The sequence below is a fragment of the Procambarus clarkii genome, chromosome 11 (assembly GCF_040958095.1).
Source record: "Procambarus clarkii isolate CNS0578487 chromosome 11, FALCON_Pclarkii_2.0, whole genome shotgun sequence".
NCBI classification, from domain to species: Eukaryota; Metazoa; Arthropoda; class Malacostraca; order Decapoda; family Cambaridae; genus Procambarus; species Procambarus clarkii.
Window position 1 is genome coordinate 48,822,885 of NC_091160.1, and position 12,923 is coordinate 48,835,807.

Here is a 12,923-nt window from a genome sequence, read left to right on the forward strand (position 1 = left end):
ACCGGTCATGATGGTCGAGTGGATTAAGGTGTCCTGTACACACCAGTTGTGTTGCTCCTGGCAGTATGGGTTCGAGTCACTTCTGGGGTGTGAGTTTTCAGTTTTATTTATTTATATACAATTTTAAATTTGTTTATTTATTTATATACAAGATTATATTTATTTATTTATTTATATACAAGAATATATTTATTTTTATTTACAAAATTTTATTTATTTATTTACAAGATTATTTTTGTTTATTTATTTATATACAAAATATACAAGATTTATATACACATTGGGTGTGTGAGATTACATATGTGACGACGTCAACGCCATCTGTGCAGCGCACCCGACCCCAATTCTTTTAGGAGGGTATTTGTGACGATGTCAACCCCTTCTGTTGGGCACACCTGACCCCTTTTTCTGTTCCCCGGTGGAAGGCTTTGCTCTTATTTGATCCCTGTGTAGTTTCTGTCTTACCAACCACATTTTGACACCCCAGAAGAGATGTAGGTGGGATCCTGGTCAACAGGAATCAGTTCACTCAGGACAGTCCTGAACTCGAGACGTGTTCCAGTTGGAATAAGTGGACGATGTCGGTGTAAACAGTGATTTGTCTGTCATACATAGCGAAGTGTTGGTGATTGGACCGACGAACTCCTGGATGGCCAAGTTGAGTTAAGAGATGGAAGTACTATCTGTCTGTTAAGGTTTGTTATAAGCCAGTGTTGAAGTCTGCTAGTGTGTTGCTGGAGACCTCTGTCAGTGTGTTGTTGGAGACCTCTGTCAGTGTGTTGCTTGAGACCCCTCTGCCAGTGTGTTGCTGGAGACCCCATAGCAGTGTGTTGCTGGAGACACCCTGACAGTGTGTTGCTGGAGACCCCTGCCAGTGTGTTGCTGGAGACCCCTGCCAGTGTGTTGCTGGAGACCCCCTGACAGTGTGTTGCTGGAGACCCCTGCCAGTGTGTTGCTTGAGACCTCTGCCAGTGTGTTGTTGGAGACCTCTGCCAGTGTGTTGCAGGAGACTCCATGCCAGTGTGTTGCTGGAGAAATCTGCCAGTGTGTTGATGAAAACCTCTGCCAGCGTGTTGCTGAAGACCTCTGCCAGTGTGTTGCAGGAGACTCCCTGCCAGTGTGTTGCTGGAGACCCCTGCCAGTGTGTTGCTGGAAACCTTTGCCAGCGTGTTGCTGAAGACCTCTGACAGTGTATTGCTGGAGACCTCTGTCAGTGTGTTGCTATAGATCCCTGCCAATGTGTAGGCTGAGAGCCCTGCCAGTGTGTTGCCTGAGACATCTGCCAGTGTGTTGCTTAAGACCCTTGTCAGTGTGTTGCAGGAGACCTCTGTCAGTGTGTTGCAGGAGACCTCTGTCAGTGTGTTGCTGGAGACCTCTGCCAGTGTGTTGCTGGAGACCCCATACCAGTGTGTTGCTGGAGACCTCTGCCAGTGTGTTGCTGGAGACCTCTGTTAGTGTGCTGCAGGAGACCCCATACCAGTGTGTTGCTGGAGACCCTTGTCAGTGTGTTGCAGGAGACCTCTGCCAGTGTGTTGCTGGAGACCCCTGCCAGTGTGTTGCTGGAGACCTCTGCCAGTTTGTTGCTGGAGACCCCTGCCAGTGTGTTGCTGGAGACCCCTGCCAGTGTGTAGCCTGAGAACCCTGTCAGTGTGTTGCCTGAGACATCTGACAGTGTGTTGCTGGAGACCTCTGTCAGTGTGTTGCAGGAGACCTCTGTCAGTGTGTTGTTGGAGACCCCTGCTAGTGTGTTGCCTGAGACATCTGCCAGTGTGTTGTTGGGGACCCCTGCTAGTGTGTTGCCTGAGACATCTGCCAGTGTGTTGTTGGAGACCCCTGCCAGTGTGTTGCTGGAGACCTCTGTCAGTGTGTTGCTTGAGACTCCTGCCAGTGTGTTGCTGGAGACCTCTGTCAGTGTGTTGCTGGAGACCCCAGCCAGTGTGTTGTTAGAGACCCATGCCATGCATTGTCTAAGACCGGGCAGTGTGTTGCTGGAGATCCCTGCCAGTGCATTGTCTGGGACCTCTGCCAATGTGTTGCTAGAGACCCCTGCCAGTGTTGCCTGAGACCTCTCCGAGTGTGTTGCTGGAGACCCCTTGTGTTATGATCCTAGGTAGCTGAGAAACGAGTTTACCCCTTGAGTGTTATGCTATCAGGCCTGACCTAAGTAGGAGGTTAAAGAGATATGGACGTGGATATGCATAGTAAACAAGTGATTAAATTTTATAAATAGTTTAAGAGTATGGGTAGGGAACAAAAATATAAATAAATGACTTGACATTGGATGTGGAGAGTTTGCTGGAGGACTGAGGCTCACTTCAGAAGAGTTTGAGCTCACTTGAGCTGAAGAGATACTGAGGGGAAAGCGTGCTCCGTTTGAGCCCCTGGTGAAGAAGAACCCCTGTTTGATATACCTTCAAGAGGAAGGAAGTGGGCAGACGTTTCGACTGAGGAATAAGTCTGCAGACGTGCAGCTCGAGTCGTGAACTGCAGACGGTGTTGTGGAGCAGTTAAGGCAGTTCTGTGGGTAGCCTGAGGCGCCCTGAGTGTCGCCGCCCCGTCAGTGAGCGCCGCAAGCGAACCAAATTCTGTGGTTTGTCTTGGGAAGGAGTTGGGGTGAACGTCGAGCCAGCAGAGGACGAGTAGTGGATGAACCTCCAAGGTTGTGGAAGGTACTGAGCTCTGTGGAGGAGCAGCCATACAGTGAGCAGCAGTATCTCAAGCTGTAAAAAGAGGAGCAATGAAGTGAAGTTTCACATGTTTCTGTAATACCAGTGGTGGAGCATCATTGTGATTCGGGGAAACTTTATGGCGCAGCAGCTTGGAAGAGCTACCGAGGATTCTGGTTGATAAACCTGAAAGAACCTGAAGATGTCAGGGTAGTGAACTCCAAGATGTGGGAAGGAAGTTCTTATTGACTACTTGTAGGGAGTTGGTAGTGCTTGATTGCCATGAGCGTGCAAAACGCAGTGAAAGCTGGGTGAGTGATTATCATTTCTATGCCAAGGAATATTTACACTGAAGTTTATTGAATTACAACTGTAGGCTAGATTACCTGCAGAGAGATATGTTCTAGGGCTGATAATGCCATATTTGTTTTACAAGGTTTAACCCTCTAAGTGAGGTTGATGGTGCCATAATTGTTTTGCAAGGTTTAACTCACTTGGTGAGGTTGGTAGCATAAGTGGCAAGCCAGGAGTTGGGCTACCACTTAGTATAAGTAACTGATAGAGTCCTGCTGGTATTGGTTTGCAACCAAGTTGTAATATCATAAGGTACTGAAGTTTATATACTTGCATATTATATGTGAGTGCTTTAATGTATTTGTTATGTGTTGTTATTAAATGCTTGTTATGAACATGTGTTTATCCTTGTCCTAGTGAGGCTTCCCAGAAAGCAGAACAGAGAGAGAGAGAGAGAGAGAGAGAGAGAGAGAGAGAGAGAGAGAGAGAGAGAGAGAGAGAGAGAGAGAGAGAGAGAGAGAGAGAGAGAGAGAGAGAGAGAGAGAGAGAGAGAGAGAGAGAGAGAGAGAGAGAGAGAGAGAGAGAGAGAGAGAGAGAGAGAGAGAGAGAGAGAGAGAGAGAGAGAGAGAGAGATAGAGAGAGAGAGATAGAGAGAGAGAGAGAGAGAGAGAGAGAGAGAGAGAGAGAGAGAGAGAGAGATAGAGAGAGAGAGAGAGAGAGAGAGAGAGAGAGAGAGAGAGAGAGAGAGAGAGAGAGAGATAGAGAGAGAGAGATAGAGAGAGAGAGAGAGAGAGAGATAGAGAGAGAGAGAGAGAGAGAGAGAGAGAGAGAGAGAGAGAGAGAGAGAGAGAGAGAGAGAGATAGAGAGAGAGAGAGAGAGAGAGAGAGAGAGAGAGAGAGAGAGAGAGAGAGAGAGAGAGAGAGAGAGAGAGAGAGAGAGAGAGAGAGAGAGAGAGAGAGATAGAGAGAGAGAGAGAGAGAGAGAGAGAGAGAGAGAGAGAGAGAGAGAGAGAGAGAGAGAGAGAGAGATAGAGATAGAGAGAGAGAGAGAGAGAGAGAGAGAGAGAGAGAGAGAGAGAGAGAGAGAGATAGAGAGAGAGAGAGAGAGAGAGAGAGAGAGAGAGAGAGAGAGAGAGAGAGAGAAAGCACCATAGCGAGGAGAGAGTGGGGAGTCATGGCAGCTCAAGTGGGTGTGAGCACATGACAACGAGGTTTGTTTTGGAGCCGCATCCCCTAAATATGTGACGATGAACCCCTCTCCAAAAGCAAGAAGTGTGCAGGGTGATCTCCCGATTAAAGTGTAAGCACTCTACAGAGGTTTTGGTTTGGTGGGTTGTCCAGAACAGACAATCTAACGACCAACAAAACATAATAATATTATTACGACACAGCGTAATACCTGCCAGTGTGTTGCTAGAGACCCCTGCCAGTGTGTTGCTTGAGACCTCTGCCAGTGTGTTGCTGAAGACCCCTGTCAGTGGGATGCTGGATACCCCGGCCAGTGTTTTTCTGGAGACCTCTGCCAGTGTGTTGCTTGAGACCTCTGCCAGTGTGTTGCTTGAGACCTCTGCCAGTGTGTTGCTTGAGACCTCTGCCAGTGTGTTGCTAGAGACCCCTGCCAGTGTGTTGCTGAAGACCCCCGCCAGTGGGATGCTGAATACCCCTGCCAGTGTTTTTCTGGAGACCCCTGCCAGTGTGTTGCAGGAGACCCCTGCCAGCGTGTTGCTAGAGACCTCTGCCAGTGTGCTGCTAGAGACCTCTGCTAGTGTGTTGCTAGAGACCTCTGCCAGTGTGTTGCCTTAGACCTCTGCCAGTGTGTTGCCTGAGACCTCTGCCAGTGTGTTGCCTTAGACCTCTGCCAGTGTGTTGCAGGAGATCCCTGCCAGCGTGTTGCTAGAGACCTCTGCCAGTGTGTTGCCTTAGACCTCTGCCAGTGTGTTGCCTGAGACCTCTGCCAGTGTGTTGCCTTAGACCTCTGCCAGTGTGTTGCCTGAGACCTCTGCCAGTGTGTTGCCTTAGACCTCTGCCAGTGTGTTGCCTGAGACCTCTGCCAGTGTGTTGCCTTAGACCTCTGCCAGTGTGTTGCCTGAGACCTCTGCCAGTGTGTTGCTGGAGAGTAAAAGTGGTGGTTTGGCACCGTGACTATACTGTAGAGGACTGGCCCATGATTTCCTGAGAAAGGTGAATTCGCCGGCGTGAGGACCATAAAAGACAGACTCGGGAAGAAAACCTTGAGTGGTGTACGATAGAAGAGAGAAGTGGACTCGCCGGGAAAGAAGATTGCAGAAGGTTTAGTGTCCTGTGCGAAAATGACACTTTTAGTGTTATGACATGACATATGTGTATATCTTAACACATATGTGTTAAGAAGTACACTTGATGATGGTTCTGTTTAGTGTTGTTCCCCCCCTTTCCACTTAGACTAATTATTACTGCCAGTTCTTAATAACTTATGACTCGGGGTGGGATCGAGTAAGAAGAGGCACTAAGGCCCCATATACAGCTTGATAAGTAAAGAACCCGGTTACTGGGTAAGTGAGGCCGTAACAACTTAACATTGGTGTTCTTGCATTATTGCACAGCCACTAACTCGCACAGGGTTTCTGGAAGATTCATTCGTTTATTGATCGAATATTCCCCTTTAAATGTTATTCTAGCCGTTTTCTTTATCTCCGCCATTTTCTGATGTAAAAAGTATTTTTACTTATCATTACGAAACCTGTGATTCTAAGTGATGTCTGGACTGCCCAGCATATTCGTCGACTTCACTCTCACCCCGTCATCGGCTTGCCGCTCTGCATCATACATCTTTGCTCTTCAACTCGCGAACCTTTTGTTCTTCCCCAATCCAGAGTTTATACGTAGATTCCGGCGTTCCGCCTTTACAAGACCACCACGAGTCTTCCAACCAGTGCCGTCAGGTTCGGTCCTTATAGAACTCTCTTGCATGCGTGTACTGTATCTTGATAAATGCACCTATCGAATGCCCTGTTCATTCTCCTGTGCAATCTCTTACTGTGCGGATTGCCTGCTTGCAGGCTTCTCTCTCTCTATGTGCGTGTACTCAATTTGCACACCCCCTCTCCCTGTCTCCATCCCAACGTCTTCCAGTAATATATCGGATTTAGAACGGAATGATCCCAACGGACAAAATACAGGATACTACAAAAAGTAACGGCTCACGAACATCCACATTTTCTATGCATAGGTCGGTTAGATTAGGTGGGTGGCTTGGGTTTGTACGTTTTAGTACCTAATATTTTGACCGTTGTGGCAACTCAAGGAAACGGGGTCCTTAGTTACTATCTTATCCCCCATAGAGAGGTTACATTTGTTAAATCCCATTATTAAAAGCTTATACCTTCCCTTAAAGTTACAATGCATCTTTTTCTAGAATATTTTCACTGCCATTCACTGGCTACGGCTCTGTGTACTGATGGGTGATGGGGTGGAGTCTACTGATGACGCTTGTTACTCTTACTTTACCTGATGAAACCTTAAAGTGCGGGTTCCCTTATATATATGTGTACCTTTATGGTAAATGAAGAAAAAGTCGCTATACGGCAATAGAAATGCAAAGGAGTTCGCAATAGACTTATTGACATGATAGAGTACGTCCAAGAACTGCAAACTGACATTTGTAGCACGATTTCTGACGTAATCGTGCTACAGGAGACGATGACTTCAACCCAAGGGTCCGTGGTTATCACATGTTCTCCCTGCCCTTTGGGAAAGATATTGCGGACATATTACTCATACGAGCAACAATATCCCTAATCTGAGCATTGATGAACTCCACATTGGGGATGAGTATATATCACTCGGGGTAATCGACCCCTAAAACAGAAATGCATTACATATAATCTGTATGTGCCAAGGAATAAACTTGACCTGGACACATTAACCCTTAAACTGCGCATGGCGTATATATACGCCATGAGTAACATGTCCCACCGTGCGCATGGCGTATATATACGCCAAAGCGTGCCAGGCACGATTCAAACGTCCCGCGGTGTAAAGGGGTCACCCATACCGTAGCCAGGGGCGATTGTAAACAGACGCCATTTTGAAAAAAAAATCCAGAGCAGGCCTGCTTTGTTTCACAGGCCTTAGTTAGTGGCCAGACACCATGGCGAGCGCATCACGACCCAGCGTGCGACCTCGCCCAGCGCTCGGCGCCGCGCAGTCCTTGACCGAAGACGAAATTGCAGATGAATTGTTCAAGGACGTTGATGAGTCTGATATTGACGACTCAGATATAGATGAAGATTATACCCAGCGAGAAGAAATCGAAACAACGGATAGTGAGGGGGAACATGTGGGTGCCACGAGGGTGAGGATGCCTCTCGAGGCTGCTACTCAACACCACCCCGTGCCCAAGCACATCGTTCATTTATACCACTGCACGTTTATGATACGATTGACGAGTCTGAAACAAGTGAATCTTTCTCAGGCTTTAGTGATGAAGAGTTGGAGAATAGTGTTACCCCCAGTGCCAGTACAAGTTTCGCCGCATCAGCTGCCCGCCCAGCCAAGCGCCGCCGCATGGGACAATATGGCGACAATGAGGAACAAATTCCCTCATGTTCCACATCTTTTTCCTCATCTTCCGTTCCTGCCCCTACTGCTACAAGGCGTGCTTCAGCTCCTGGTCCCCGGATTCCTCGCCGTGGTGCAGCTAATGGCTCTCGGAAGGTAGCAGGTTCGCGTGTGTGGAGTGATGGGGAAGATTTTGTTCCACAAATTCCCGACTTTGATAACAGAGATGTGGGAATTACTGATCTTTTCCCTGATACTGGTGACGAAATGTGTGAAATGGACTTCTTTACTGCATATTTCGATGAGCCGCTAATGAAACACATTGTTCACGAAACGAACAGACTTGCGGATGATCTCATCGAAGGTGAGGAAGTTTCAGAATTTTCGCGACTACAGCGTTGGAAAGAGACAACTGTTGATGAGATGTATGTGTTTTTTGCAATTTGCATGTTGATGAAACATTGTGTGAAACACGTAATTTCAGATTATTGGAGCAAAGACAACTCTGTTCCAACACCATTGTTCGGGAAATATATGTCCCGAGACAGATTTCTGTTGATCCTACGGTGCATTCATTTTGCAAATAATGCTGACGAGACACAGGATGATAGGCTTTGGAGGGTCAGGCACGTGCTAAATGACCTGATTGGAAAGTTCCGAGATTACTACGTACCAGCTCAGAAGCTGGTTATTGATGAATCCCTGGTGCTTTTCAAAGGACGTGCTGCCTTCAAGCAGTATATTCCCTCAAAACGTCACCGATTTGGACTGAAATTCTTTGTGCTCTGTGACTGTGAATCAGGAATGGTGTTACACATGATACTTTATTCAGCCACAAATATAGATATTCCTGCTAATGACGAACATGGCTTCTCAGGTAGTGTGGTGAAGTCACTGCTTGCACCATATCTGAACAAGGGCCACATATTGTACACAGATAACTATTATACCAGTCCCTTGCTAACGAAATTCTTGCTGGATAATAAGACTGGAGTGTGTGGAACAGTAAAGCCAAAACGAAAGGAAATGCCTGTGTTTGATACTGCTATGCAAGTAGGTGACTGCGAGGTAAGGAAAAGTGGTGCAATGCTTTCAGTGCGGTGGAAAGACAGACGTGAAGTGAACATGTTGACCACCATTCACCCTGGTACAATGGTAGACAGTGGCAAGGTGAACAGAACAACAAAGCAAATAATATACAAGCCAGATTGTGTGATGGACTACAACATCAACATGCGTTTAGTTGATAAATGTGACATGATGGTGGGTGCTGTAGAGTGTGTATGTAAAACAGTGAAGTGGACAAAGAAAATGATTTTTCACCTTATTGATGTAACAATGCTGAACAGTTACAATATGTTTCTTGTGAGACAGGTAGAAAACCATATTTCCGTTCGTTCAGTTTCCAAGTTGTGAAACAGTTGCTAGGTAAATTTGGCAAGGACACACCTGGTATACAAAGACCCATTCGAGACCCAATACTGAACCATGCTCCTGCACCCAGGCTCGCTTACAGGGAGGCCTTTCTGATACATCAAATCAAGAAATTACCACCAACTGGAGCTCGTGCAGCAGGCCAGCGTCGGTGTGTTGTGTGTTCCAGTACCAAATTGAGGCCACAGAAACGCAAATTGGTGTTGACATGGTGCGAAGCGTGTGCTGTCCCTCTGTGCCATATCGACTGTTTCGCACAGTATCACAGTCTCCTGGAGTACTAAATGTGTAATTTTTTGGTAAATAAATGTACATATCAAGTTTATTTTTGTGTTTATATTGAAAAAAACCCAAATACATTGAATATTTCCTGTAAATTATACCATTTTGGTGGGAATACTTGTGACACTAATATGTGAGCGCTTAGTGAGTTTATACCATTTTTATTATAATACAACGTCTATTGCTAATAATTGGAACAATACTAGCAAAAAAAATTGGAGTAAAATGACCCAAGAATACTGTAAATAATTCCGCGAAAATAAATTCGCGGCAACTCGGGCTGCGCGAGCGGCCGTGAGTGACAGCTGGCTGACGCAGCACCCTTGAGCGCTCACAATCTGTGACGTCATCGGCCAACTTCTCGGCTCAATTGTGTCATTGTTATGTATAATAGAATTTTTTTATTATTTTTCCCGTGCTCAGGAGACTCAAATTAACATGTTTACAAGACGAAAAATTTTTTTTGATTTTTTTTTTCTTGCGCACAAGGGTGTAAATGTCCATATGACCCCTGAGCAGTGTAAGGGTTAAGTGAATTTGTTAATGAAGAACCTACCCTGTTGGTCGGTGGATAGGTATTCGTTAGATAGTTATTCAGTGTCTCAGTAGCTACTGACACCAACTTGGACTGTTGATGTAAGGCTTTGCTTCTTAGTCCCCTGGCATATATGCCAGCTACCAGGAACTAGAGTTCAATATCTAGTGAATGTTAACAACCAAAGATGGTTGCCAAGCAAACTTATAATCGAGGGTTATATAATTGTCTGTCCTCTGAATAGCGATTTAAATTCCCCAAATTCTTTTCAAAGGTGAACACAGAAACTCCCTTCCCAGCTGAGTGAGGTGACTAGTTAAGGATATCAGAGATTACAAGTTCAGTTGATAAAAAGGTTTTATTAACGTGATTAATGATTTATTAGTGCACTTGAATCCACGAAGACGATATATCGAGTGCTCTGTCCACAGAGACCCTACACTATGGACACAGCGAAGGTCTCAATACCAGATTCCACAAGGACTGGTATGGACACCACTGACCATAGAAACCTCTCCCCTTGATACCAAGAGAACAGGATGTCGAGACCTCTGACTACAGAAACCCTTCACTTAATACCACGAGGACTGTCTCGAGACCTCTGACCAGAGAGACCTTAACTGGAGGAAGTACAAGATGAAAAACATTGCCATTAATAACAAATGTTCTCGTAATATTGTTTGGAATAAGAAAAATGATTCTCAAAATACTTCAAGTTTCTCTAGTGAAACAACACGGAACAATGGTTCTGTGTTGTTTTGCTCACAAAAATACCAATAACAAAGTTGCTTAATGTGACTAAATCCCTTTCAGATATTCTTATTGAGAGAAATACCACCAACAGTCAGTTGGTAATGGTGATGGCGGTAAACAGTTGATGCTGTATAGATGACGTTAAACAGCTTACGGTGAACACCTATGTACTATGGCGGTGGTGCTGCTGACTCATCCAGCAGTGGCTTCTGTTGCACCTGTGTTGTCGGATATACATGTGTGTTATGTGGTAGAGTCAATGATGTTGTGATAGGAACATAATTGCTGTGGTGCCTAAAACAGGTGTGTAGTAGTGATTGGATCAGATGTGGTGCGGGTAGGTAGTGCAGTTTTAGGACAGGTATGATGTTGGGCCAAGAGAAAGTGGGCTGTGGCGAATTGCTGAAGCTTTCTGTGGGTGCAGGAGTCTACTGGCGCTGCGGCTGCCTTGGCGCCAACACTTATACCCTCCCTCCACAATCCCTTATCACAATAACCCACTTAAACCAATAATGAGGAGCTTATAGAGACTGGGTTGTGCAAGCTAAGTGTAGTTATTAATATTTACAAGAGTTCTTACATTCTAGTAAAGCCACTAGCAACATCTAGTGGACATCTTCTTGAGAAAACTAGAATATTTCCTTCAAGGAGTGCCGGACCAACCGGGCTGTGGTGGGTATGTGGGCCTGCGGGCCGCTCCAAGCAACAGCCTAGTGGACCAAACTCTCACAAGTCAAGTCTGGCCCCGGGCCGGGCTTGGGGAGTAGAAGAACTCCCAGAACCCCAGAACCCAGGTATCAACCTGGCATAAGTAAGTGTAGACTAAGTAAGGAAATACAATGAAAATTTTTGGGAAGGATTATCGTCAATTAGAACTTAAAAAATAAATTAAATTTACTGAAAAACTTTTATTTTGCCGTCACTCAACTTCCACTTGTTCAGATTAACTAAAACACTTCAAGACTCACCTCAGTCTTACATTATACCGACTTTCCCGCCTTTTTTTAACATATTCCAAATAGCGGTAAGATTAATATGTTTAAACTATGGACTTTGATTGCATAACCACGTATTGGATATATACAACATAGGTCCAAATGTTGTGCTATGTAAAACGCATCTCACATCACCCAAACCAGGAACCACCTAAAACAACGAAAACGAAAACATCAACAATCAAATCCATCTTAGGAAACCAAATATATAATTGGATATATATATATAATATATATAAATATATATAAATATATAAATATATATAAATATATATATAATATATATATCTATATATAACTGAAAACTCACACCCCAGAAGTGACTCGAACCCGTACTCCCAGGAGCCACGCAACTGGTATGTACAAGACGCCTTAATCCACTTGACCATCACGACCGGACATAATGAGGTGATAGCCGAGGCTATTTGAACCACCCCACCGCCGGCACTCGGATAGTAATCTTGGGTATAGCATTTTACCAAATCACCTCATTCTTTGGGGCACACGTGAGGAACACAAATGCGAACAAGCCTGAATGGTCCCCAGGACAATATGCCTGGGGTCGAGTCACTTCTGGGGTGTGAGTTTTCAGTTGCATATTGTCCTGGGGACCATTCAGGCTTGTTCGCATTTGTGTTCCTCACGTGTGCCCCAAAGAATGAGGTGATTTGGTAAAATGCTATGCCCAAGATTACTATCCGAGTGCCGGCGGTGGGGTGGTTCAAATAGCCTCGGCTATCACCTCATTATGTCCGGTCGTGATGGTCAAGTGGATTAAGGCGTCTTGTACATACCAGTTGCGTGGCTCCTGGGAGTACGGGTTCGAGTCACTTCTGGGGTGTGAGTTTTCAGTTGCATATTGTCCTGGGGACCATTCAGGCTTGTTCGCATTTGTGTTCCTCACGTGTGCCCCAAAGAATGAGGTGATTTGGTAAAATGCTATGCCCAAGATTACTATCCGAGTGCCGGCGGTGGGGTGGTTCAAATAGCCTCGGCTATCACCTCATTATGTCCGGTCGTGATGGTCAAGTGGATTAAGGCGTCTTGTACATACCAGTTGCGTGGCTCCTGGGAGTACGGGTTCGAGTCACTTCTGGGGTGTGAGTTTTCAGTTGCATGTTGTCCTGGGGACCATTCAGGCTTGTTCGCATTTGTGTTCCTCACGTGTGCCCCAAAGAATGAGGTGATTTGGTAAAATGCTATGCCCAAGATTACTATCCGAGTGCCGGCGGTGGGGTGGTTCAAATAGCCTCGGCTATCACCTCATTATGTCCGGTCGTGATGGTCAAGTGGATTAAGGCGTCTTGTACATACCAGTTGCGTGGCTCCTGGGAGTACGGGTTCGAGTCACTTCTGGGGTGTGAGTTTTCAGTTGCATATTGTCCTGGGGACCATTCAGGCTTGTTCGCATTTGTGTTCCTCACG